The 27236-nt window shown below is 38.5% G+C and overlaps 1 protein-coding gene across 13 annotated transcripts in view; it reads right to left on the reverse strand.

Annotated features, from left to right (window-relative positions):
• LOC136857785 (mitochondrial protein C2orf69 homolog) overlaps positions 1–27236 on the reverse strand; it is a 256190-nt gene that overhangs the window by 93024 nt on the left and 135930 nt on the right. The gene's annotated exons all lie outside the window — the stretch shown is intronic.

Here is a 27236-nt window from a genome sequence, read left to right on the forward strand (position 1 = left end):
GTATCTCCTTTAATTTTTCAGTTAGTAAATGTTGTATGTATCTTGTATGTGCACCAACACATAAATCGTCCTTCAAAATATGTGATGTAGTTTGTAGATATATATTAATTTCACGAGACAAAATGGTTTGTTTACACAAAGGATTGCATTGAATTCTTGCACAAACAGCATTCACAACTTTTCTGTATACACACCTAGGTCTGATCTGATGTGATCAACAGTTGCACCCATTTGTTTAAACCATGCAATTGTCCGAAACACAATTGGTTCATTGATACCGAGAGGTTTCAGCGAAGAAAAAAATTTCTTAGCTCGCTTACTGCAACAAAATAATACCAAAACAGCAATACAATTCTCATACACTCCCTACTCCATTTTTCACTGTTGCCTGCTGTTGGCACAATGCAAGCCGGTTACTGGCGGAGTTGTGAAGGCGACGGTGCGGACGAGATACAGCGTTGCCACGTTTCTTCATTCACAATTACCATACTACAGCGCGTTTAGATTTTACTGGCAGAACTTACGGCAGTACTGTCTAGATACGCTCTCTTCTCATCAATCCCAGTTCATCTACATCCTTTTCTTTTCTGAGCACCTGATGAACTCTCCCAGCTTCACCAGAAATGAGGGCTTCAGCACTCACTTTGTGAGTGGTTATCCTGACTTTCAGTCTTAATGTGGATAGTGTAAGATAAAATGAAAGCTGGAAAAACACAGGAAAAGGGAAGAGACAAGAAATAATATGACTTTTGGTCCCACTAGGAAGGATAACTACAATGCGACCATCTTGTGTCCAGACTTTAGTAATGTCGATGTGATCCACAGGGTCTGCATTGAACATTCCCTGACATGTTTTTTCTTTGGAGGGGGGAGGGGGGGAGGAGTGATTCAGTAATCAGTAATTTAGTTCCCTTGAGTAACCTCTTCGCTCGCCACATGAGACCATGTTCAACATAGCGAGTAAACTTCACTATAGTTGACCGTTTACCACTTGCAACCACATTAGCTGCTGACTGATGAGGTCTTCCAATTTTGTGGCAGCAATCAATATTATCCATTGTAACATCCATATTTAAATAAAAATTTAAATATGTCAGTCACTCTGGAATATACATCTTCTTTGGAATCGTTGCACACCCCATGAATAAGAAAACATTTTCTCCGGCTGTATTGCTCAGCTTCATCCAGCATATCATCTTGCTGTTTGATTTAAAATTCCAGCCAGGATACCTCTTCTTTTAGTTCTTCCAGTTCAGATGAGATGACACGCTTGAATTCGGTGAAGTCACGGGTGAGTGAGACAAGGGACTCTTGTGATAGGTTGGCTACTCTGGTTGCAAAGGTAGCCTGCTGTACCCACGCTTCAAATGCTTTCAAAGTAAATTCAAAAGCAGCTATTCGGTGTGTAATAGAGTTTTGCTTTCTTGGTGGTATTATGTAGATATATGAATTACGACACTATTATATCTAGATAATGTCCTGGTCACACTCGCGGACTAAATGTGAGATAAATTCTGCGGTTTCTGCAGGATAAACAGAGAGCACTCAATATGCACTGCTGGGCGCCATCTTGCGATGCTTTGCTTGGAAACATTTCCTTTTACGTTTAAAAGCTGCCCTCACTTCATCATTTCACGAAGATGTCCACTTTTTCCAGTCTTTACACGCAGTAGCCCCTAGCATTCCCTTGTTATTTCTACTAGAGCATACCTGTACACCACCCATTCTCTTTCTTTATCCATCCGGCTTCATGGTTAGAGTGCTGGCCTTTGGTCAGAGGGGTCCCCGAGTTCGATTCCCGGCAGGGTTGGGAAATGTAACCACCACTGGTTAATTTCGCTGGCACGGAGCTGGGTGTATGTGTCGTCTTCATCATCATATCATCCTCATCATGACACGCAGGTTGTCTAAATGGGCGTCAAACCAAAAGACCTACACCTGGCGAGCCGAACATGTCCTCAGAAACTCCCGGCACTAAAAGCCATAAGCCATTTCATTTCATTCTTTCTATATCCTGAACTTGCTGACTGTCCATTGTTTGGAACTTATCAATAATCATATTTATGAACTTCAATCTAATTTCCTCATTCTGAAGATTCTCTACCCTTACTTGTCTGCAGACTGAATGCACTTTTTCTATCCTATGCCTAATTCACTACAGATCAGATAATGATCTGTATCATCAAAAAATCCTCTCAGAACTGCTAACAGATTTCCTGAATTCAAAGTCGATTATCACATAGTCTTTTATAGATCTAGTGCCGCTACCCTCCCATGCGGAGTGGTGAATAGCCATATGCTTGAAGAATGTATTTGTAACGGCTAATCCCATACCAGCATAGAAGTCCAGTAAATGCTTCCCATTCCTATTAGCTAACTTATGTTAATTTTAAGGACACTTCCTCTCGGGCATTGATACTTTGTCAATATATTAATTTTTCATCTAAACAGTGTTATGTGGCTGAAAATGTTAATAATATACGCAACATGTACCACTTTTAACCAATAAGTTGCCTTAAGCAATTAATGTATCGACAAGGTGGAAAATAAAAAATACTTAGTTGTGAATGCAGCTATCGAGCTCGGTATATACGGCAATTAGCTGCAATAAATATATTATTATTAGTTTCATATTCTCCCCACACTTACCCACCACCTTGTCATATCCTTCATTTTATTTCCAACTCTTGCATTGAAATTGCCCATTGGCCCTATCCTATCCTATCCTATCCTATCCTTGCTGTTTATGACGAGTTATAATCATCATAAAATATCAAAAGCCATTATGATGAAACAGTGCTGATGGTTGTTGTATTATTATTATTATTATTATTATTATTATTATTATTATTATTATTATTATTATTATTATTACAGTAAAACCTCGTTAAGACGTTTCTGCAGGGGACAACAAAAATGAACATGTTAAGCGAGAAAACTTACAACTGAATATATGAATAAAAGCTATCCAACATGGGTATGGAAACACTAGATACGAATGTGAAGGAATGTTACATTGCATGTTATAAATCTCATTCCGTATTGATGGTTATAACTTTACAAATAAAAGGTTTTATGTAATCCTCCTCTGGAAAAGATGATTAAGTTATATAAAACTGTTTAAAGGAGGATTATATAATACTCTTTATTTGTAAACGCATTTTACATCTTGCATCTGCGGGTAGTGAAAATTATATCTACCATTTCTCAAGATGAGAGGAAAGTATTAAATGGTGTGAAAAACACGAGAGAACAAATATGAAAATATGAAATATGAAAACTTTTTCTGCTGGGGCTTATAGAATAACAAGTGCACAGAACGGTGTGAAAAACACCAAACAACAAATATGAAAACATATGCACAGGGGCCAATAAAAATATCCAAGTATTACTGCAGATCACACTCTTTCTAAAAGAAAGGCTAGTAGAAGCCTTTTATTTCAGAGCAGTGGGTTATTAAACATTATTTTTTGGTCACACTCTTATACAATGAATTGGAGGTTATACATGGCCAAGTGCAACGACACAATGACTTTGGCCGCCATTTAAAAAACTTTGACCAAGTCAAATCAAATACAGTACAGACAATACGCGACACTTACGGATTTAGCCTTGTTAAAATGGGAGACAATTCAACGATGGCGCTCCTAGTGACTTGACCTGAAAAGTCGCGCTAAATTCAAATATCAATGGAAATGCATATACGAAAATGGATAAATAAATTACGTCTAGAAATAAAGTATTATTGAGATATTAACTTCGAAATTGCTAAAGCAATTCTGGATAAATGAATGAAGTATTATTTAAAGACTGAAATTAGACATATAAACAAGATCCGGAATGGACTGCTGTGAAATGGCTTGGATCTTTCATTTATGCATTACTTTTTTTGCTTTAGCATTCCTGCCTGAACTTTTACGGTTAGATTTGTCTTTTTTCTCATTTAAAAGCATTGTATCATCACATTAAGACACTTGTCAATAAAAAGATTGGCACATTCCTTACACATGATGCAATGAATTAACATTTAAAAGCTGGACAATTTTCCTCTTAACATGAAGCCTACTAACAGAAAGAAAATCTATAAAATCCTGGCTTTAATCTGAGAAGAGGGATAAAAGAAAGAAAAGCATGAAAATGTTGATAGTGATGCTTTGAGGAATATCTACGTACAATTACAGTAAAAATGTAACATACCCTTGGCTGTATAGTCGAGGATTTCTAAAGTTGCTGGCTTGGAAATGATCTGAACAGATCTTATAATTCTTATATATGTGTAACGTCCCTTCTTTCTTGTACACCTTACCCAAATCACTTCTGTGACATTTTATAACCCACAGATCACACCTACAACAACACATCGGTATTGAAGGTTAACTGCTGCACTATACAATAAAATATGCGTATTATATTTTAAGCCAGTTAAAATATTTGTCGAGCAGGTCAGAAGATTATGAAGTACTATAAAAATCTCTTTGTGTCACTGGAAGAATATATATGCAAACACAATATTACTGACATTTTCTTGTCACGAGGCAAACGGAAGAAAGACCGCGCATTCTTCTCTAATTCATAGTTACTGCAGTCAAACACAGCACATACCTTTCTCCTCATGTTGAAAGGAGATATCGAGGAATGACACACGCTACTATTTAATTATGTCAACTCACTGAAAACGCATAAATAACACCAAAACCTTCACACACAAATACATGTGCTCTTATGAGAGAATTAGTAGTTCTCAGGTCTACCCGCTAGAGAGAGCTCTAATAGCTGTCCCTCGATATCTCGCTGAGTGTCGCGTATTGTCTCTACTGTATTTGGTCAAATCAAGTCGAAACTCCAAGGTGCGAGTTCAACAGTCGCGACATCTGCATGCTTAAAGATGAGGATGCCAGTCCACTTTCTGAAATATTTTAATCTTTTCTTCATCTGAAAGGAATTTCGCCTTTTCTGTATCCATACCTACACTATCACAAGACAAATATGCACCAAGCTAGTCAATTTCACACGATTATGTTCCTAATCGAGATATAGGCTACCGTATCATGCTAAAAAACTTCTCTGTACCACTCAACACAAAATATATTTGTAACTTCTGAATGGAATACTAACACAAATAAGTTCACTTTTTTCGTAATCACGCAACTGTAGTGATGGCTCTTATCCTAACTTCTGAATGGAATACAAACACATATAAGTTCACTTTTTTCGTAATCAAGCAACTGAAGCGATGGCTCTTACCCGAGTTGTAAATCACATTTGCTTCACAAGGGATGATAACATTTTCAGGGCTAGGAAAAATGTGATCACGCTAAGTGGTAATAGCAAAAATTCATGACGCAACAAGTGACGTACAGTATTACCCTGTATTTACATTCCCGGGTTTTAAGTTTTCTCATCTTTTACAACTTTTTTTTTTTTTTTTTTGGTCCCCTGAGATTTCCTATGCTCACAATGTATTAAAATCCTCAAATTTACGTTTGCAACATTTTATGCTTCCTGCCATTTGTACCACGACAGGCCGTTTGAGAGGAAAAAATTCGAGGTAAAATGGAGTCGCAACTAACCTAAATCGCTTTGAGTAACCATGGCAAAACGACCAAATCAAACAACCATGGTCTATAATAACTCTTAGAACTCTCAGTATTGACTTCCGCTTAACCAATGCAGCACATTCTTTGATATCAGGTGTTTTCCACAACGTCCTAAATCTTATTTTCAAATCCGACAACAAGTTGAATTAACTCTCTAAATATCACATACACACAAACTTTCCACCATAATCCTATGACTTTTGAATGCAAGTAAACAAACACCCAATAGAAATCAAACGTGTATAATACTGCACATACACATACAGCATCTGGGTAATGGCAAAATGCAGAGCCCAACAAAACTGCAAAGGAGAAGAAGGAGATATCAGGTGCACCCGGGTGAAAGTCTAATGGGGCTTATGGTCCCAATCCGTAGCTAGCTTTAGGTAGTTTTAGTCTCCCATTCTAGATGGCGCTGGAGGTCATTCATAACGTGTAGATAGTTATACACAGGTTCTGTAGATGGCACGCAAGTAAGCATGAAATGAGCGATGTTATTAATAATTAAAGGCAGTTTGTCTCAAAGTGAAGTATTTCAAGTCTAACCTCAATCAGTGGGCCCTTATAACAAATTAATTAGTCATATAATGTCAAGCATTGTGGAGGTAATATTACTGGATTGAATCGAATTCGACTTTACCCAATCGATTAACCTTGTTCGAACTTATATCGATTTTAAGCGATAGTTCCCATGATGCTACAGTATTTGTGTTGTTTGAATTCCAAGTGCTCATGTGCTTGTGCTGTAAATCTTGGTTCCTTGTGCTTGTTTATTTGAAATATATCTTCGCCAGTCCTCCTGATATTCTGTATTTCCTGTTTGAGTACACATCAGGGGCTGAAAGCTGAATGGTTCTATTAATGTAGTTCTATATATTTCCTGTCTCACTGCATTTAATTCTGTTATTTTTATTTTCATGTGGTTACTTGGATATTGATGTGATACCCCATTCTCTTGGATATGGTGTGCTCTGCTGTCTTGCTTTCGAAGGGATTTCTTATTTGTTATGATATCAGCTTTGTGTTAATGTGTAAATCATTCATTTGAAGTTAAAGCTGCTTTGAGGTGTGTGGTTATGTTCTCAGTAACATAATATGGCATACAAACTAGGGGTATCAGATCATTATTTACAACATAGTAAGTACTTGGAAATAAAAATATATGAATTACAATGTATTGGGCATGGAAGTAGTAGAACTGTATTATCATCATCGTCGGGAGGCGCAGGGCGGCGAAGGGCAGGGGAAAGGAGCTGTAAGCATAGCCGGATGTGCGTCACTGCGCCGGATGTCACTTCTCTGCGCTATCTGTTGATAATAGCAGTAAGATAGTGCACAAAATGCGCACCGTGGCGCTATCTCTGATGAGAGACTGAAACTACTAGCGCCGAGTGGCTTGGTACTGAAATTTATCATTGAGTATCATCTCTATTCTATTCTATCCTCTTTGATCAGGTGTTTGCTTTATTGCTAAGTACAGTATAAGCCACAAGAAGGAGATGTTATCAAGTGATATAGTGTTTGCCTTGCCTGAGTTCGTTATTTCACGGTTATTGTTTTACACTTGTTGTTGGAGTTGTTAAAGTTATTGTTGCTGATACGTCACATTTATTTTTGTTATTTGTTACGTTTTTTGTTCTTGTTATGCGAGTCGAGCGGTCAAAGTGAATTGCCGCGATCTTCCTCTCCCGTCGTGTGTATTTGTTAATCCTTCTTTGTTATTGCTTTATTGTTTTCCTGCTAATAATGGAAAAAAAAAGAAGGAAAGAAAAACTTCCACTATAGATGAGAAAGTTAGAATACTAGAAAAGGGTTGATTCGTACTGCGGAACACGTGTTTCATTGGCACGCGAGTTGCAGCTTCCTGTATCCACGCTGAATACAATTGTGAAAAACAGAGGAAGAATTACATCAAGTGCTTCAGAATGCAGACCAAACTCCAAGAAAAGGAAGTATGCGTCATACTGCAAATACGAGAAAATGGAAAAAATTGTAGAAAGTAGGTTTGAAACTTCAAGAGCTGCAGGTATTCCAATTGATGGTGTGCTCTTAAGGGAAAAGGCGCTTAAAGTGGCAAACATTCTTCGCGTCCAATGGCTGCATCGACCGATTTAGGAGACGATATAACCTAACCTATAAAACTGTTTGTGGGGAATCTAATGCAGTTAGTGATGAAATTGTGGAAGAATTGATCGATAAGATTGCAGGAGCTGACCAAGGATTGCAAACCCAGGAACATTTTTAAGCTAGATGAAACTGGACTGTTTATCAGTGTGTTGCCCAGCAAGACTTTGGCATTCAAAGGAGATAAATGCCATGGTGGGAAACGCAGCAAGGTGAGGCTCACAGTGATGTTGGGAGCCAATGCTGATGGCTCTGAGAAGCTCCACCCCCATGTGATAGGGAAATCTAAAAAGCCTCGTTGCTTCAAGAATGTGCGATCATTACCTTCTGCCTACAATGCCAATGATAAAGCTTGGATGACCTCAGATCTTTTCCGACAGCAGTTAATTGCTCTGGATTCAAAAATGGGTGCGCAAAATAGGAAGATCCTTCTTTTCATCGACCGTTGTCCTGCACATCCCGTGGATGTTAATTTGAGAATGTGCAGTTAGAATTTCTGCCTGCTAACTGCACAAGCAAGCTACAACCTATGGATTTAGGGGTTATTCACTCCTTTAAGTCACTTTATAGGAAGAACCTGGTACTGCGAATTTTATTCCTTATGGATGCTGAAAAGGATCCATCATCATTTAAAGTTTCAATCCTGGATGCGCTTCACTTCATTGCAAAGTCTTGGAAAGTTGTGAAGCAGACTACTATCTCAAATTGTTTATTGAAAGCAGGTTTTTCAAGATTCATCCCAAATCTCAGCTGCCAGAAGAAGAAGAAGGCCTGCTACCTGATGTATGGAGAATGTTGCAGTCAGACTGCACTACTGAAGATTTTCTTTGGGTAGATGATTCTGTGATCACTGCAGAGGAAAGAAGCGTGGAGTATTGGTTGCTGAGCCAACAGCAGCCGAGTTTCCCACCAGTGACAGTGATGAAGCAGAGGAAGACAGTGAAGTGATGCCTACCAGTGTTGATACAAGTGCAGCAGTGAATGTTTTACGCAGGTATCTATCATCTGTAGAAGGGGGGTGAAAATAATTTTCATAACCTTTATGAGCTTGAAAAACAAATAGAGGTCATAAGGAATAAGAAGTGTAAACAGAGATCAATTCTGGACTATTTTGGTAGGAAGCAGTGATTGTGTAGTTTTCCATCTGGATTAAATTTGTGTTAATGTTGTAAATACAGGTACAATAGTAGCAATTAAAATGTTTCATTTAGAGAAAATATTGCATCTTAGATAATTCTATAGCCATTCTAAGAAAGTAACTACTGTATATTAAAAGAATATATTACACAAATTTTTAACCACCTACCGGTAACCTTCTCCTGCGCAAAGGATGAGCAGAATTACAAAGACAGAGTAGTCATCACTTAAAACAGTACAGTACAGTAATTAACTTACATGGACCTTTATTTGACGTAAGTACAGTAAATCGATTGAGGATTTACATACAATGAGAATCAGGACTTCAAATATACAAGGTGCTAAGCAGGAAAATGTATTTATGAGGAATGCACTAACGAGGTTTCACTGTATTATTATTTTCATAAAAATTAAGCAGCCACATCAACACACAAGTGTTTAGTTCATAACCGGTTTTGGACACCAAAGCCAATCATCAGTGATTAAAAAATTATTTAAAACATGCTACTTCACATGAGTAGCAGCTTTAACAGTATGCAAAGCCAGCCCTTCAAATGTTTATTTCATCTGGGCTCCATTTTATCGTGATGACACATTCATGTGCATTAGCATGTTTTAAATGACTTAATTACTGATGATGAACCTCAGTGTCCAAAAACTGATAATGAGCTAAACACTTGTTTGTTGATATGATTGATTTCTTAAATAATAATAATAATAATAATAATAATAATAATAATAATAATAATAATAATTGAGACTGGGGAAAATCCCAGAACCCCAATTTGAGGAACAACAGCATGGATTCAGAAGTAATAGAGGAACGATAGACCTCATATTTTCCCTCCGTCAGTTAATGGAGGAACAATGGGAGAAAGGAAAGGACTTGACAGTAGTGTTCCTGGATTTGGCACATGACAGTGTACCAAGGGATAAAATGGATGGTGTTATGCATCAATTGACCAAGCGCAAAAATAGATTTTTTAAAGATTATTTAACCATCTGGTAGTACACCTTTCAAATCATTTATTCTCCTGTCATTGGCACCTATCTACTCATATAACTCTCGTTGGGTAATCATAATATCATGCCTCGGCTGCAAATGACCCAAAACTAGGATAACCATCACGTACGCGGGGGTCTCTCGCATGAATAAGTATAATGGTTGGAGGTGTACATTCAGTTCTCAGGGTAAAACATCTCATTAAACTCTCAAATTATATAAAACAGTCGTAGGTTCCGTTGAAGAGTGGTCAAGATTCAAATCAATCATTCAATCCCCCCACAAGTAGGTAAAAACCTGATATGATGTTCATTATTCAGCATATCTAACCTTAAATAGCTCTAATACTATCCTATTACTACGTATTATAAGTTACTTTGAGAAAAGAAACACATAAATAAGCCTAGATCTAATTTATTAGCATGCTAATATTTCATAATTATAAATAGGAGTTAAATTATCAGCAATAGTGAAAAGAAATTGGATTCATATTATAATATCATTCTTGAACTCGTAATCTTCATGGTAAACATAATTGAATTCATCATATTATATTCATTAAACTGAATATCATCTGGTCATATAACCGTATTCATTATTTTATTATGTTACATGGGGTAAAAGAGGGATAATTCTTTATTTAACATGGAGGGAGTGGTATATCTTCCTGTTAGTATTATTTGGCCTAGCTTTGGGACATCCACTGGATTCTCATTTGAAATTTTGGTTTGGATTTTCATTATAACTTCTTCAAGACATGAGAAAAGTAATATGTTTCTTACTTATGGTTTCAAAAAAAAATATCAATGTAACTATAAATGTACATATCGATACTGATATCAAGCTTATAATAATTATATACTTTCATATGTGCAAGATTAATTCAAATATTCTTACTATTGAGTGCCACCATTAAGATAATCAATCAGTTGTAAACGCGAAAGTCGTGCCAAATGTTTTCATAAATATGTGCCATTGCATATATAACCAACTTTCAAGTCATTCACCACTGTGCCACAATTAGGTTAAAAATCTACTCTACCGATCTACATTCACATATTAAGACGTATCTTTAGTTACGCGATGTTCCTTCATCTGTACGTATATTCAGATTATATTGCATGTAATACTCAAATAACCTAGCGATATGTCTGGCATCAATGCTATTTGTCGATCACACAACGCCTGGACTGTAACATACATTCACATAAACATGACCTAATTCCATATCTTGCATTGTTAACCTCTTCTTCTTCTTCTTCTTCTTCTTCTTCTTCTTCTTCTTCTTTTATGACCACATAGGATCACTTTAGTCAGTCCGTCGTTCAGGTCTCTTTGAAGGGATTGTTCGGGCTTTGCGGTCCTCCCAGTACTTCTTCAGACGCTCCGATCTTCGTGCCCTTTCCTCAGTTGAAAATGTGCGTGTTGTTGGTTTGTTTTGTGTAAGGGTAAAGCGGAGGTTTGTATTCTTGAGTTTTGTATTCAATTTTATCTTATTTTTGGTGTCTTCTGTTGTAAGGCCTATTTCCTTCAGATCCTCTCTTACTTCTCTGATCCATTTACATCCTGTTGTGGTATTTTTTGAGACGAGATTGTGTTGTACTAGTTGTTTCAGAAGTCTCGAGTCCTGCATCCTCATGATATGTCCAAAGAATCCCAGTCTCCTCTTACGCATAGTATCTGTAATGGGTTCTAGCTCTTTGTACACGACTTTGTTAGGTATTAACCGCCACTGTCCATCTTTCTGATATTTTTTGTTGATACAGGTTCTTCCAATCCTCCTTTCAATTTTCTGAAGTCTGTCAGTCTTTGATTGTTTATTCAGGTAAAAGAGTGTTTCTGCTGCATATGTAGCTTCCGGTTTTATAACTGTGTTGTAGTGCTTTATTTTTGTATTTATTGATAGACATTTCTTTTTGTAGATATCCCATGTTAATTTTTGTGCTTTAGCTAATCTATTTGTTCTTACTTGGATTGAGATTTTTTCATTTAAGTTATGTGTTATTACTTCTCCAAGATATTTAAACTGAGTTACTATTTTGATTTTATTACCATTTATGGTGACTTCTTTTAGCTGTGTTGGTTTTTGGGGCATAATTTCTGTTTTTTCAAATGATATTTTGAGGCCAATTTTATTTGCAATGTTTTGAAGTTCTGATATCTGGGTTTTTGCTTCTTTTATGTCCACTGCTAGTAATGCTAAATCGTCAGCAAAACCCAGGCAATTTGTTTTGATTTTTCGGCCAATCTTTATTTTGGGGGGAGATTTTCTAAACCATTCCCTCATTACCATTTCTAGAGCACAGTTAAATAATAGTGGTGAGAGCCCATCTCCCTGCCGTAGTCCAGTTTTAATTTCAAATGTCTCTGATGTTTCCCCCCTAAACTTCACTTTTGACTTGGTATTGGTGAGAGTCAATTTTATCATGTTTATTAATTTGGGGTGTAGTCCAAGGTGTCTTAAAATTTTAAACAGAGATTCTCTATGGATGCAATCATAAGCTTTCTTGAAATCTACAAATGTTATCACCATATCTCTGTTTCTTCTCCTGTTATAGTCCATTATCAACTTAAGACTCATGATCTGATCAGGACAGCTCCTCCAGGGTCTGAAACCTCCTTGATATTCTCCTAGTTCTTTCTCAAGTTGTAAACTTATCCTATTAAGGATGATTATTGAAAATATTTTGTATGTTATGTCTAGGAGAGAGATTCCCCTGTAGTTATTAGGGTCGGTTTTGTCCCCTTTTTTGTGCAGAGGATGAATGAGGGCTGTTGTCCAGTGTTCTGGTAGTTCTTCTTTAATCCAGATAGAGACAAGTTGTTGATGGAGGGCAACTTTTGCTGAGGTTCCTGCATATTTCCAGATTTCCGCAAAGGTCTGATCTTCTCCTGGTGCTTTGTAGTTTTTTAATTTATTCAGAGCTTGGTAGACTTCCTTTATTGTGGGGGGATTGATGTTTTCTGGTGATGTTTTTATCGGGGTGTTGGTGTCCAAATGAAGGAGTTCTGTAGGTTCCTCACAATTTAAGAGCTTGTTGAAATGTTTAGCCAGAATTTCTGCATTGTCTTTATTGTTATGGGCCAGCTTACCATCTTCATCCTTCATCAGTAGGGTCGGGGGTTCATATTTTTGGAGCTGCTTTCTGAAGGTTTTGTAGTAGTCCCTTGATTTAGTTTTACTGAACTGTTCTTCAATTAACTGCAGGGTGTCCTTATGATGTTGTCTTTTTATTCTTCTTAAGACTTGGGTAGTTTCTTTTCTCTGTTTTACTAGCTTTTGATAGGATATTTCTGTCTTTTGGGACTGATGTAATAGCCATGCCTGATGTCTTTTCTCCACTGTTTCATCACATTCACTGTTCCACCATTGGTGTTTTTTACGTGGTTTAATTGGAGCTAGGTCTTCTGCAATTTGTTTAAGGTTGTGTACTAAGTCTTCAAGTTTGTCTGTGATTTTTATTTTTTCAGTTGCTTTCTGGTAATTTTTGTTGTTGATTAGCTGGGTAGGATCTATTTTTCTTTTAGTTTTAAGGGCTTGCTTTTGTTGTCTCCACTGGGGAGTGAGTTTAATTTTAATTTTAACTACGTAGTGATCTGAACCTGTGTCTATTCCTCGGAGGACTTTGACGTTATAGATCTCTTTGTGGTGGTATTTGTCCATGCAGACGTGGTCCAGTTGCCATTCTCCTTTAGTGTAGTCAGGGTGTTTCCATGTTTTGAGTTTTTGAGGTTTCCTCTTAAAACATGTAGATTTTGAGATTAAATTATGGTTTCTACACAGGTCAACTAGTCTCTCTCCATTTTTATTTGTTTTCTTGTGTGCTGGCCATTTTCCGATGATGTCACGGTATTTTCTTTCTCTGCCTAGTTGAGCGTTGAAGTCGCCTATTAATAATTTTATATGGTGTTTGGGGATGTTATCTATGGTCTGGTCCAATAGGTCCCAAAATTCTCCTGTTTCCTCCTGGTCTTTTGAGGAGTTGTTTTTATCATTAGTGGGAGCATGGGCATTTATTATAGTATAGATTTTATTAGATGCCTTTAAGGTGAGCGTTGAGAGTCGTGGAGACTGTGATCTGAATTCTTGAACTGAGTTTATTATTTTAAGGCTGACCAAAAATCCTGTTCCAAATTGTGGGACATTCTTCATCACTCTCTTCCCGGGTATACCTTTATAAAGTCTGTACCCTTGAGATTCCAAGGCATCCTGGTCAGTGTTTCTAATTTCCTGTAATCCCATGATAAGAATTTTGTGTTGGTCCATTATGTCGGTGATCACTTTTAGTTTACCGGTTTGCATGAGTGAGTTTATGTTGTGTGTAGAGAAGTATGTTATCTGCTTTGGTTTGATTCTTGATTTTGTCTCATTCGTGTATGTAGTACTGGGGTATTTCCGTGCCTCCGACTTCACGGTATCTTTCAGGTGGCAGGTGGCACCTCTATATTAAAAACCGTAACCAACACAGAAACTCGCAATAACCTCACCTAGGCTTTGCTTACGCAGAGAACAATACACATTTCCTCAGACTAACAACATTATGCAATTCTCATATTACAATTCTTCCCGATACCTTCATATGTATAAAATATACATTCAACTTCATTTCAATAACCTCAGCGTTACGGTCAAAACAGTCCAATAGCCTGAGTCTCCATACATAAACTGCAACTCCCTAATATTTAATCATTTCCTTTCAATATAATCATCGCACCGGCCATGCCTGCCGATCAAGTGCTCATAAGAACTAGGTTACGTTACGTACATCGCTTACATTCCTCTTAACCACAAATAGTTCGATATTAATTGGTCTCCTCAAGTAAATTGGCATTTAGAACATGGGTATGCTCATTTTGATCTTGTTTTCAACCACCTAAAAATATGTCAGGAGCACTGCATTTGTATTACTTAAAAATAGCACATGTTAGCGGTTAATTATTTAAATCCTCACAATAGTATCCACTTATTGGCACTTTATATATTCCTGTAGGCACTTCTGCACTCAAATAAATATATCCTAGCAAATAATTAAAAATTTTATAATGCAAAGTTCGAAACCATATTACTTATCTCATGTCGACTTTCCCGTTGCTGGCTACTTCCTCGACTAGGACATCTCGGAGTAGTCAATCCTGCCCCAGGATCACGTCACGGCTGGATTCAGCCGGGCATCTTGGCTTGAGCTGAGTTCGTCTTGCGCAATCTCTCCATCCGTTTAGGCGAGCTTCATTACGTCACCAGGGATCATGTAACGAAAAGACCACTTATTATGCTATTCCGGCCTTTTTTTTAAACGTCGATATCTGACTCGGCTGCAGTCACACTTTACTTCAATACCTTGGCGTTTTTCTTTGATTCCTAAAGTATCCTGCAGATATTGGAGGTATATTCCTTCGATTTATTATATATAAATTACTTTAGTATTTATAATTCATTGATTTTCTTTCGCTATCTCGTAGTAAGACGTACAGTTCTTCCTTCACGCAATTTTTTTTCTTAAGGTATTTAAGAATCGAATCAATTCAATTATTTCATGGTCCATAGTTGTTCAATCTTGGAAACTCTTTTCTCTTTTGCCGGTCAATATTGACCTCCACCTACTGACCAGGATCGACTTACTGTAAGATTATATTCCGTTCGCACTTACGCCGCCGCCTGAAGCTGCTCCGCGCCATATTTGTCCTCTGTATTTCCACAATAGTTACTGCCTCAAATGTAACATAATGGTACAGTAGCTAAAGGTGTAAACTTTACATAGGTTATTGTTCGGGCTTTTATTCTCAATATGATTTCGCGAGAAATGAATTTTGACCAAACGCCAACCTCTCAATCATTAAATTGAAGTTTTGCATCAAGTGACCAACGACCATTTCTGAGTCTGAATTACGCATCAAATGACCACATGACAAGCTTTCAGTCGCTTGGTCATGTGATGCTAAATGTAGATTCCCGCGTAGAAGATTCCCGCACACGTTTTCTTCCTTGCGGCATATGCCTAGAGCCTAAAATCCTCCGATATGGAAAAATCGAAGTTGGATGAAAAACTGGAAACGTTTTGTTTTGACTTTAGAAAAATCACTGCCAGTCCTGTATTCCCACAAATGTGTTTTTTTACAAGCGGCAGTTGTGGTTATATAACTTAGGGATTCATAGTGGGAAAGATTATAAAGGTCATTGTTATGTCTGGTTGGAAGGAAAAGCAGGACGAGGGGCTCAGGTTGGATCCTGCTTGTACAAGCATCTCATGGAAAACATGCATAACGCCAAAGAAAACATACTGTGGTCAGATTCTTGCGGAGGCCAGAATCGTGATATAAAGATTGTTTTACTTCTGAAAACAGTTTTGGAACAACACCCTACCATTGAAAAGATTACACAAATATTTTTATTTCTAGGCCGTAGCTTCCTCCCCAACGACAGTGACATTGGAGATGTAGAACGTGCATTCAAATTGCAGCAGCGCCTCTATACCACCGAAGACTACGTAAATGTAATGAAGATGTGCCGAAAGAAGAACCTGCTTGTTGTGGACAGAATGACCGGACCGTATTTTCATAGTACAGTTCATCTGAAGAAACACACTGTAAACAGGAAGCAGGCATAAACAGTGAGAAGGTAAACTGCCTGCATGTGAGAGAAATAGAGTTGAAGAAAGATAAATCTTTTAGCATTTTCTTCAAAATGCATTTTGATGCAGAATTCACGGTTGAAGTGAACATTAAGAAATCTACAGTTGGTCATGGCTTCAAAATGAAAATGGATCAGCTCTACATGGTCTGCTCACTCTGTTATGGCCCAATGGAAAACCAGTTTCAGAAGCGAAAGTGAACGACCTGCGCTGTCTCGTGGAGCTAATCCCCAATGATGCTAAGCATTTCTATAAGGGCTTGTTTAGTGATCGTAGAATAGACGATGATATAGATGGGTTTGATTGTGGAAATATGGATTTTGAACTCGAAATTTTTTTAAATCCTGCATTATATTACACTTGGAGAAACTGCGTTTATGATGCCTTAATACTATGATCTACCAGTGTAATTTCTATACTACTGTATATTCTAAAATTCATATTTTTTCTATGTCATGTTGTATGCTGTTATGTATAATTTAATCCTGTACTTAAATAAGCAATAAAACTAGTTAAGAAGTACCATATTTTACACTGCACTGAATTTTTAAAAGTCAAATCGATCACTAAATGACAATTTTATTTGTTGGTCAAGTGACGCAAAACAAAAAACTAAGGCAACCGCAATAAAGCATCAAGCGACCAAGCGCCATTATCTCAGATTACGACGATATACTACAAATATCCCTAAATTGAATACATTAAGAAAATTTATGTTTTTATCTTCATTTTGGTGTATAATACCTTACATTTAAAAGGAAATATGAATTAATACAAAGGATTTTGCGTTTGTGCCAATATCTCAAAATCTACTTTTGGCGCTCTGTCAAGTGATGCACAACACCATCCAAATATGGGAATGCTTGAGGAAACATAATGTTCCTGATTCATTAACAAAAACATTACAGATACTGTATGAAAGTTGTGAGAGCGGTGTACAAGTGGGAGGTGGAAGATCAAAATGGCTTAAGACAACGAGAGATGTTCAGCAAGGCAGTTTGCTTTCGCCGTTACACTTATGGATACAATTATGAAAGAAATCAAGGAAGTAGAAAATGAAGATCTCAATACTTTTGTTTTTGCTGATGACATCACCATTTGGGGAGAGACTGAAATGGAAGTTCAGAGGAGACTGGATTACTGGAATACAAAATTTAAAGAGTTCAAGTTGACTGTGATTAATAGCAAGCCAGTGGCAATGCAGATGAGCAGGACGCCCACACCTTGAAACATCATACTGGAGGGAGAGAAGGTTGAAAGTGTGAAAAGTTTCAATTACCTGAGTAGTGTCATATCATGTGATGAAAGTGCCAAACTAGAAGTATTAAACAGAGTAGCAAAAGGAGCAAGCTTCTTCCACCAAGTACGAAACCTAATCTGGGACAAGGGAGTCCCTCTAAGAGCTACACAGACAATGTATAAAACCTATCTCCTGCCAATCATGACGTATAGTCCGAAGACCTGTGTTATAAATAAGAGAGAAGCGAGTCAAATGCAAGCATGTGAAATGAAGTTCCTTAGGTCAGCTGTACAAAAAACCAGGAGAGACCTGCAGGTGAACTTGACCATTGGAGGAAAGGACAGGTGATGCGGGATTGAAGTGGTTAGGTCATGTTAAGCGAATGCACCCAATTCGAACTCCACGCCAGTATATGGAGATGGAGGTACGCAGAAGACGACCTACTGGACAGCCTAGAAAGAGACTGATAGACCAGGTTAATGAAGATCTCAAGAGGAGAGGAGTAACATGGGATGCAGTGGAGACGGAAAAACTATACCAAAACAGAATTCAGTGAGGGCATATCGTTCACAAAGTTCCTACCGAGCTTGCTGGAAGGATATCTTGAAGAAGAAGAATTGTAACAACAATCTAACTACGATGTCACACAGTGCTTCATAAAACCTGTCAAATTCCACCTCATCTGCATCCTCATGGTGAGTAGACTGAGACATTTCTCGTCCTAATTTCTCCAATTGCTAAATCTGATTGATTGATTTTTGTTGTTTAAAGGGGCCTAACATCGAGGTCATCGGCCCTTAATGGTACGAACAAGACGAAATGAGATGACAAATTAAAAGTTCAAAATCCTCCACTGACCAGAATTCAAAGCGTAAGGACAAAGAATGAATGGATGGATTGATATGTATTTAAAACGATCAGCGGATCCGACCCACAGTGCCTCACATGCAAAGAAGCTGGCACAAAACAATAGTAGTACGGACCAAGGGACTGCTTCTATAGCACTACGCTGAATCGATTAGAATATGCTCGTTGTTCAAATGGGTCCAAAATCCAGGTCATCGGCCCCTCATAACGGTATTTATCGCTAGAAAAGAACCATAGTATTTGCCACGTTGCGGTACTAATCAAGAGTAGCGGACTCGTGGTATTCCACACATTATTATACTACACACAGGTAATGAAATTCGCACATGTATAACAGACCTAATGTGTTTCGCACATTGCGGCGCACTTGACAGGCGACGCAAACCTATGGTGTTCATCACCTAAGCGTACTAACCACAGGGACTCGTACTATTCCGTGGTGTTCCTCATATAGTGGGTACTAATCATAGGCAAGCCACAACCATGGGTTCCTTCATCCCATGGTGTCACTCATATAATGCTACTAATCACAGGTACTGTAAAAGCCGTCGAGCCCTCATTTGCTACTAATCACAAACCTATTTGGTACCCAACATAGTGGTACTACGCGCAAGTAAAGGCGACCCATGGTGCTCCCCACGTGGTGGTACTAATCAAAAGGAGTTTCATGGTTCTAATACAATCATCCCTTGGTTGCCCCTTTTAGTTGCCTCTTACAACAGGCAGAGGATACTGTGGATGTATTCTCCGTCTGCAGCCCCCACCCACAGGGGGTAGATAAAGAGAAAAAAGAAGAAAAAGTAGTGATCCGTCATTTCAAAAAATAAAGTAACGGACAAAGAAAGGCAAAGGCCACTAAAGGCGTGAAAATGAAAGACTCCCTAGGCCTCGAATGCTCTAATACTGTTGGGGTCGGAAAAGAACAGTTGACCAAGGGAGGTCGGACAGGATAGACGAAAGTGAGGAGCCTGGTACAAGTGGAAGCAATCCCAGGACTCAGCTAAGGGCCCCGTGGTCGCCAACCCACACTCCCAAGTCATGAGCCCCTGGGACCCCTTTAGTTGCCTCTTACGACAGGCAGGGGATACCGTGGGTGTATCCATCTGCGTCCCCCACCCACAGGGGGTAAGTGCTAAATCTACCCATATCATTCACTCCTTCAAATGCCTAACAGAAGCTATGTTGCATGCAATAGTATTCCTGATTAGGAGTCCTATTCACAATCTGGCCTTCCCTTTTTAACACCTATAATCTCTCTCTCTTCCTCGTTATCTCCCCTTACCTGAATATCGTTAACTCTTAAAACACATCCAGATGCATCCTCTTTTCTGACTCAGCCAGTTCACTTCTTCCTTCCATAAGCCCCATTAATACTGACAGCTCCCCATCAAATGCTTTTTTTTTTTTTTTTTTTGCTATGTTGTTTTCCTTACCTGTCAAATGGAAGTGAGACTCCATTACTCAGGTAAGTCTGACGTTTGCTTAAAACGTCTTAAGCACGCTTGGTAAAAATTCTGTGAAGCAGGATGCTACCCTACTTACACATAGCCCCCCTGCAAATATCTCCTCTGAAGGGTTAGACACCACCGGTGGATTGTATAGTCCTAGCTGCCTTAGCACAAGGAGGGCCATGACTCAAGCAAGATGTGTCTTAAGATGCCCACTCATATTCCATACCAACTGGTATCCCAAGCATCAGGACCATTTACTAGCTTACTCAGCCATTGCCCATAGTTCATGAACTAGGAAGTGATTATAGCAGGGCCTCTCAAACGACCAAAATCTCACGCGTGCAAATGGAGGCGCAAGAGCTCCGTGCACTGTGCATCGCTCCCGCTCGGCTCGACTCGGACCAACGCTTCGTCTCTGGGCTACTCGGTTAAGCTCGGCTCAACTCGTCTCGGACTTGGAACACTACGGAGCAAGTGAGGAAGAGGGAGACAGGGAGAGCAAGCGAGTGGCGTGGGGAAAGAGAGAGACAGAGCTATTGCTCCAAATCGAGGAGTGGGGGGCTGCACTCTGGTCAACCAAGCGCAGTCGTCTTTTGCACCGTTCACAGTGCATGCACCCTTGAGAGGCCCTGGATTATAGTAATCCACACCATCAACCAATCAATATCTCACAATAAATATGGCATTAGATATCGCAGTTTTTTTGGGCATCCATTACAATTAGACAAATTTTGTCACACTACCTTGTCGGTTTATACTGATTTCAGACATTTAATTTGTTTTTTAAAATTAAGCATTCTAGTGCAATTGCAAGTGATCTCATCATTTGAGTTCTTCTTAACTGCAGCTTTTTCTGTGCACATTTAGATGCTTGCGGTAAGTTCAGTATTCTATACTGAGAGCCAACTCAAGACCTCAGCAGTCCCTTTGATGTTAGACTTCTGGTTGGTGAAAACGCTTCCGCAGCGCCAAATAGTTCCCTAGGTTTGTTACTTGTTCCTGAAGTCAGGAGTTTCCTTCAGTCTGGTTAGATATTCTGGTAACTGACTTGACGAATTAAAAAATTTTGCCCTGTATAAATATGGAAAATATATCACGGGCTGTATGTTATTCGGGTTCGTTACCAACTCTTATATTTCATACGTAGATGGCTATGAATAGTTATTGTTCTCAGTGGTGTATGTAGCAAAATAGTAATTACAGTATTTAATATGATATTGATATCTTATTGCACTGTGTACTTAGTAAGCTTTGTTCGAGTTCATTCCATTGCTGATAAGTTCGCATAATATGTGTGACGTTTTAAGATGGATCCAAGAAAACGGTTGGCAATACTGGGTGCAACAGTATGTTCAGTATTTATAATGGCTGCCAGCTGTGAGCAAGACGTGTGTGATGCTGTGACGCTTGAGTCCCCTGTGAAATGCTTTAAAGCTAACAAAAGTGGAGAAAAAGTAGGAAATCTAAACCAAATTGTTTTAAACGTTTACACTAGCCTACAGATGACAATCCGCTGTGGACTGTGGGAGACGTGGTGAAAAAACACTGCATAGCTGACCGGCGTTTCTGTGTACAGTATTTACGCCGCTCGCGTGGAATTTGAACTCCATGGAAAATCCAAGTCTGCAGCGAAAGGTCGATGTGTCGTGTCAGCTCAGCATTCGCCGTAAATAAAACAGGAAGGGCCTTAACATGGTATGGGAATAGGATCCTTAGCGTATTCGATGATAATAATAATAATAATAATAATAATAATAATAATAATTTGTACTTTGCTTTATATTCGTAACTGCACTCTACCTGCAGAAATGTTGTCATGAGGGAATCATGAGTTCATTTTTACCTTCCGAATGACGAGACTACTATATTTACAAAATTCCTGGAAACAATGTATTTTGCAATCCCACTTACAGGTGGTTTTTTCAGCTTTTAAATCTGTGAAAAACTGCAACTGACAGTCGTTGCACAAAAGCGGAATCGTATACTTATGTTGTAAGTCCCCATGTGCCTCACACAAATTGCATCTAAAAATATATAAAATAAGAGTTTTGTCTGTACATTGCTCAGAATTTGAAAAGAATGGTATTTCTGTATCGGTCATGCCCACAGTAACAAGGAAATGCACTTTTTACTTTTCCATAATTTCTGTCTGTCTGTCTGTCTGTCTGTACACGCATCACTAGAAAACGGCAAAAGAGAACTTAATGAAAATCGGTATGCAAAGTCGGAGAATAAGTCGCTACAATCTAGGCTGTAAATAATTTTATTCACATTGATTGAAATGGTAGTTTAGGGAAAGTACTAAAATTTAATTTTCAAATATTTATGTTTTTAGTGGTCCTATGTTAATAAAACTTGGTATGCAAAGTCGGGGAATAAGTTGATACAATCTGGGCTATAAATAATTTTATTCACGCTGAGTGAAATGGTAGTTTAGGGGAAGGCCTGAAACTTAATTCTTATATATTTACATTATTAGTGGTCCTATCTCATAGAAAATTGGTATGTGAAGTCAAAGAATGAGCCACTAAAATCCAGGCTATAGATAATTTAATTCACGCTGAGTGAAATGGTAGTTTAGTGGTAGCCCTAAAATTTTATTCTCAATATTTATATTATTAGTGGTCGTATCGATAAATACTACATAACTAAAGTTATATAGAATTAAATTTATGGCCATTTATGTCTTATACATTTTTACCGTACCGGCCATGATAACACAGATATTCATGAATTTGTATTTTGGTTGCTAAGTCCGTATCAATGCCGAGCCACGAGAAAATGGGTTAACAGAATTTAATGAAAATCGGTATATACAGTCAGGGAATAAGAAACTACAGTCTAAGCTATAAACAATATTATTTATCCTGGATGAAATTGTAGTTTAGGGAAAGGCGCCTAAAATATAATTTTTAAATACCAATGTTATTGGTCCTATCGAAAAGTACTACTGGTACATAACAAAAGTAATAGAGAATACATTCTGGTCATTTATGTTTTATTCAGTTTTAACGTATCGACTACGATGAGAGTGGTATTTCAGATTCGGAAGAAAACTAAATGTGAAGGCCTACAATATCAAAAGCGCATAACATTTATCAACAATAACATTACATTGACCATTGTTTGTTGTGATGTTCTTTGTCTCTTACCGCTACCACTCAACTCCGATAGATGGGATTACTGCTGCGTACCGAGTATAACAGCCTGACCGAATATTGGCAGGAAATACCCGGGGAGTTAGAAAACTTTCTTCTTTAGCATGTTATTCCTCTGGTTCATACATTTTCTGATACAGCTGGTATGTAACACACTGGTTCATCATAGTATTCCAGCTATTCAATCCCTACTCTGACACGCTGTTGAATGAGCAGTGGGCACAGTTAAGGCAGACGCTCACTCAGTACAGTAGTAGTAGTAGTAGTAGTAGTAGTAGTAGTAGTAGTAGTAGTAGTAGTAGTAGTAGTAGTAGTAATATGGCCTGGTCTAGAATAACAATTAGGGCTATTCCAAATTATAGCACCACAATTCACTAAATAACACAAAATTCAACCCTGAAAAGAGCTGTTTCTTAAGAAAAGCTTATTATTCTTCAATTTTATTAAATTCTACATTCATTTTATTACAGATTAGCAGTGAAGAGGGGGTTTCTCCTCTGGCTTGGAGGAAAAATTTGCCTCCAATGACCCTCAAAGAAGTGAAGGAAAGAATTACAGGCTTCGAAAAGCAAATGGCTCAATTCCAACCCCGCCTGGAGGAAGCCATGTCTGCTCCCACCGGCAGTGCTACCAACCCCAGCGATGTTCTGACTGTGCTTCAAGTGGACTTCCGGACTTTTAGAAATTCCAGCTGTGCTGAACTCTCTGTTCTGAAAGACAATGTCGTAGATATCGAGAAACGACTGGGAATTCAGGAGGCTCGGAGTGACGAAGCGGAACAGTACAGTACGTGTAATTGTCTCCTCCTGCATGGAGTGAGTGAGACGCCTAATGAGGACATCTATAGAAAGGTCATTGAAACTTTCCGTGATAACCTGAAAATCAAACTGTCCATTGACTCCATCGATCACTGTCATCGACTGGGACGCCAACGTAAATCAACTGCGGACGTAGTGACCAAAGGTAATCGACCTATCATAATAAAATTCCTCCGCTACCACCTGCGGGATCAAGTTCGGCGCGCTAAGCGACAGCTGAAAGGCTCCAAACTACTTATAACTGAATCCCTCACTAGGCTGAGAAAATACATCTTGAATAAGGCACGAGACACTTTTGGACTGCGCAACACATACAGCCAAGACGGAAGGATAATCATTCACGTATCCAGCAAGAAATTCCAAGTGAACTCACTCGCGGAATTACAATCACTAATCAGGCAATATGGTGAAAGCAACATATGAACAATGTGCATTCTGTGTAGTTTATTTATTTTTAATTTAGTGCATAGTTGTGAATGTGTTAGTGTGTGTGTGTGTGTGTGTGTTTGTGTGAATCAGCTGGCCACTGTATGTACGAGGAAATTAAGGTAAGCCGCATGTTTTACATTCCGTTAGCATGCTTGAGTTGAGAAGTGCTATTGAAAGTCCCCCTCCTTGCTCCCTCCCTCACCCCTCAGCATTCCTCTGTAGGACAGACCCCCAACACTCTCCCAACACTCTCCCTCCACAGCCCTTTCACCGGAACATACGTCTGGAAGGGCACGACCTGCCACTGACTGTTCCTCAACACTTTCTACTTCCTATTCTACCCTTACCATTTTAGAGAAGGAACTGATGTCATTTAATCGCGCCCTGTTGTGTGCGTATGTCAACAGCCAATCCATCGTTGCTCACCTCGACGAACTTAAGATGATATTTAAAGACAGTCCAATTCATATCGCTGCTGTAAGCGAGAGTTGGCTCCGTAGTTCGATTCCCGCAAGCATGGTTGACATATCGGGCTATGATATTCACAGGCATGATCGGATGAACAGACGAGGCGGTGTAGTCGCCCTATATTGTAAATCAATGCTCAAGAGTAAAGTTGTTCACACGTCTACTCCTGCTGTAACAACACGTCTACTCCTGCTGTAAAAACGGCTCCTGAATATATGTTTGTAGAGGTGCTTGTCAATTCTGTAAAAGTACTTGTAGGTGTAGTATATAGGCCTCCTGATGCAGTGCGAGACTTCCATGACTTAGAAGACAGCTTACTGAGACTGCTACCATCATACGACCACGTGATACTTTTTGGAGACTTTAACACCAATTTATTAACTCTGAACAACGACGCCTCACGACTACAAAATATTTTAAAATCCTGTGACATGACTATATTACCCCTTAAACCCACCCACCACGTCCATACTTCCACTATTTCCGCTGATACATTCATAGACCTAGTAATAACAAATAACCCTCAAAAAATCCTTCACCACGGTCAAGTATCTGTTCCTGACATATCTAAACATGACCTTATATACTTAGCATACTCTCTTCGCGTGCCGAAGTACCGACCAAAATATGTAACGTTTAGACTTTAAAAGGATGAATTTAATACAACTGAGACAAGATGCACAACTCTGCCCTTGGTATGACATAATGATGAAGAGTGACATTGACGAGAAAGTGGAAATATTTAATTCCCATTTACATGAATTATACAACAAACATGCACCAAAGCGTTCTGTGAGAGTAACACGTCCACCCTGCCCTTGGCTGACTGCTGATGTTAAGACTATGATGAAAGAACGAGACGCACTACACCGACGCTATAAGCAGACTCAACTAGCTGATGTACATGAGCAGTACCGTGTTCTTCGAAACCAAATTAAGCTTGTAATTCGTAATAAGAAATTAAATTATTTCCAGCATTTAAACAAAAACATTAACACTGGTTCCACATGGCGACAACTTCAGTCACTGGGTATTGGCAAACCACTTGGGAAGCATACTGATCCCGAGGTGTCCCTTGATGAGTTAAATACATATTTCTCCACGGAACGTCTCACTCCTGACACAACGACAGTACAAAACACCACTGACAATATATTAAGGCAACAATCCCCGTCCTGTATTTGAATTTGATACCGTTACAGAACATGAAGTAAGAAGGGAAGTTAATTCAATAAAATCTCACGCAACAGGAACTGATGAAATTCCCGTTTCAATTGTGACTTACATAATCGACATAATACTGCCCATTTTTACGCATTTACTTAATACCTGTCTTACTTCAGGCAAAATCCGAATTAAATGGAAAGATGCACTCATTGTCCCTGTCCCAAAAATCTCTCCTGCAAGCAGTACATCTGACTACCGACCTGTCTGCATCCTCACAGCACTTTCTAAGGTTCTGGAGAAGATAATGCATAAACAAATTGTTAAATACTTGGAAAAACATTCTGTACTTGATCCCTTACAGTCTGGTTTTAAGAAAGGACATAATACTGCAACTACACTAATCAAAATCACGGATGACATTAGACGGGCTATGGACGAATGAAAACTGACTATACTTATCCTTCTAGACTTTAGCAGTGCGTTTGACACTGTAAATATAGACATATTGTTACCTAAGTTACAAAAACACATGGCTCATTCTGCTATTCAGCTCTTGGGTTCATCCCTCAAAAACGGCGACAGCGAGTTGTATCAAACATGAAGACTACAGAATGGAGGACTAAGCTATCTGGCGTTCCCCAAGGGTCTATTCTTGGACCTCTTTTATTCTTAATCTATATTAATGACATTTCTTCTCATCTGAACGACTGCAACTATCATCTTTATGCCGACGATATTCAGATATACTCACACTTTAAGATCCCCGACATTGACAAAGCAATCCACCATATGAACTCGACTTTAAATTCAATTAGCTTGTATGCTAAAGAGAACTGCCTATTAATTAACCCGAAGAAAACGCAAGCAATCATAATAGGACAATCTAGACTTTTAAATACGCTAAACATCATACAACAGCCTAACCTCATGCTCTGTGGTGAAGCTATACCTTTTCAGAAGTCTGTAAAAAACCTAGGCGTTGTCATGAATGACACATTAAACTGGAATGACCATATAACAAGTGTCTGCAGAAAAGTATATGCATCTCTTCACCCCCTAAAAATGAAACAATCCATTCTTCCACACAGCATGAAAATAAAAATTCAGACCCTCATTTTTCCAATAATTTATTACTGTGATGTCGTATT

This window comes from Anabrus simplex, chromosome 1, assembly GCF_040414725.1.
Source record: "Anabrus simplex isolate iqAnaSimp1 chromosome 1, ASM4041472v1, whole genome shotgun sequence".
Lineage (NCBI taxonomy): Eukaryota > Metazoa > Arthropoda > Insecta > Orthoptera > Tettigoniidae > Anabrus > Anabrus simplex.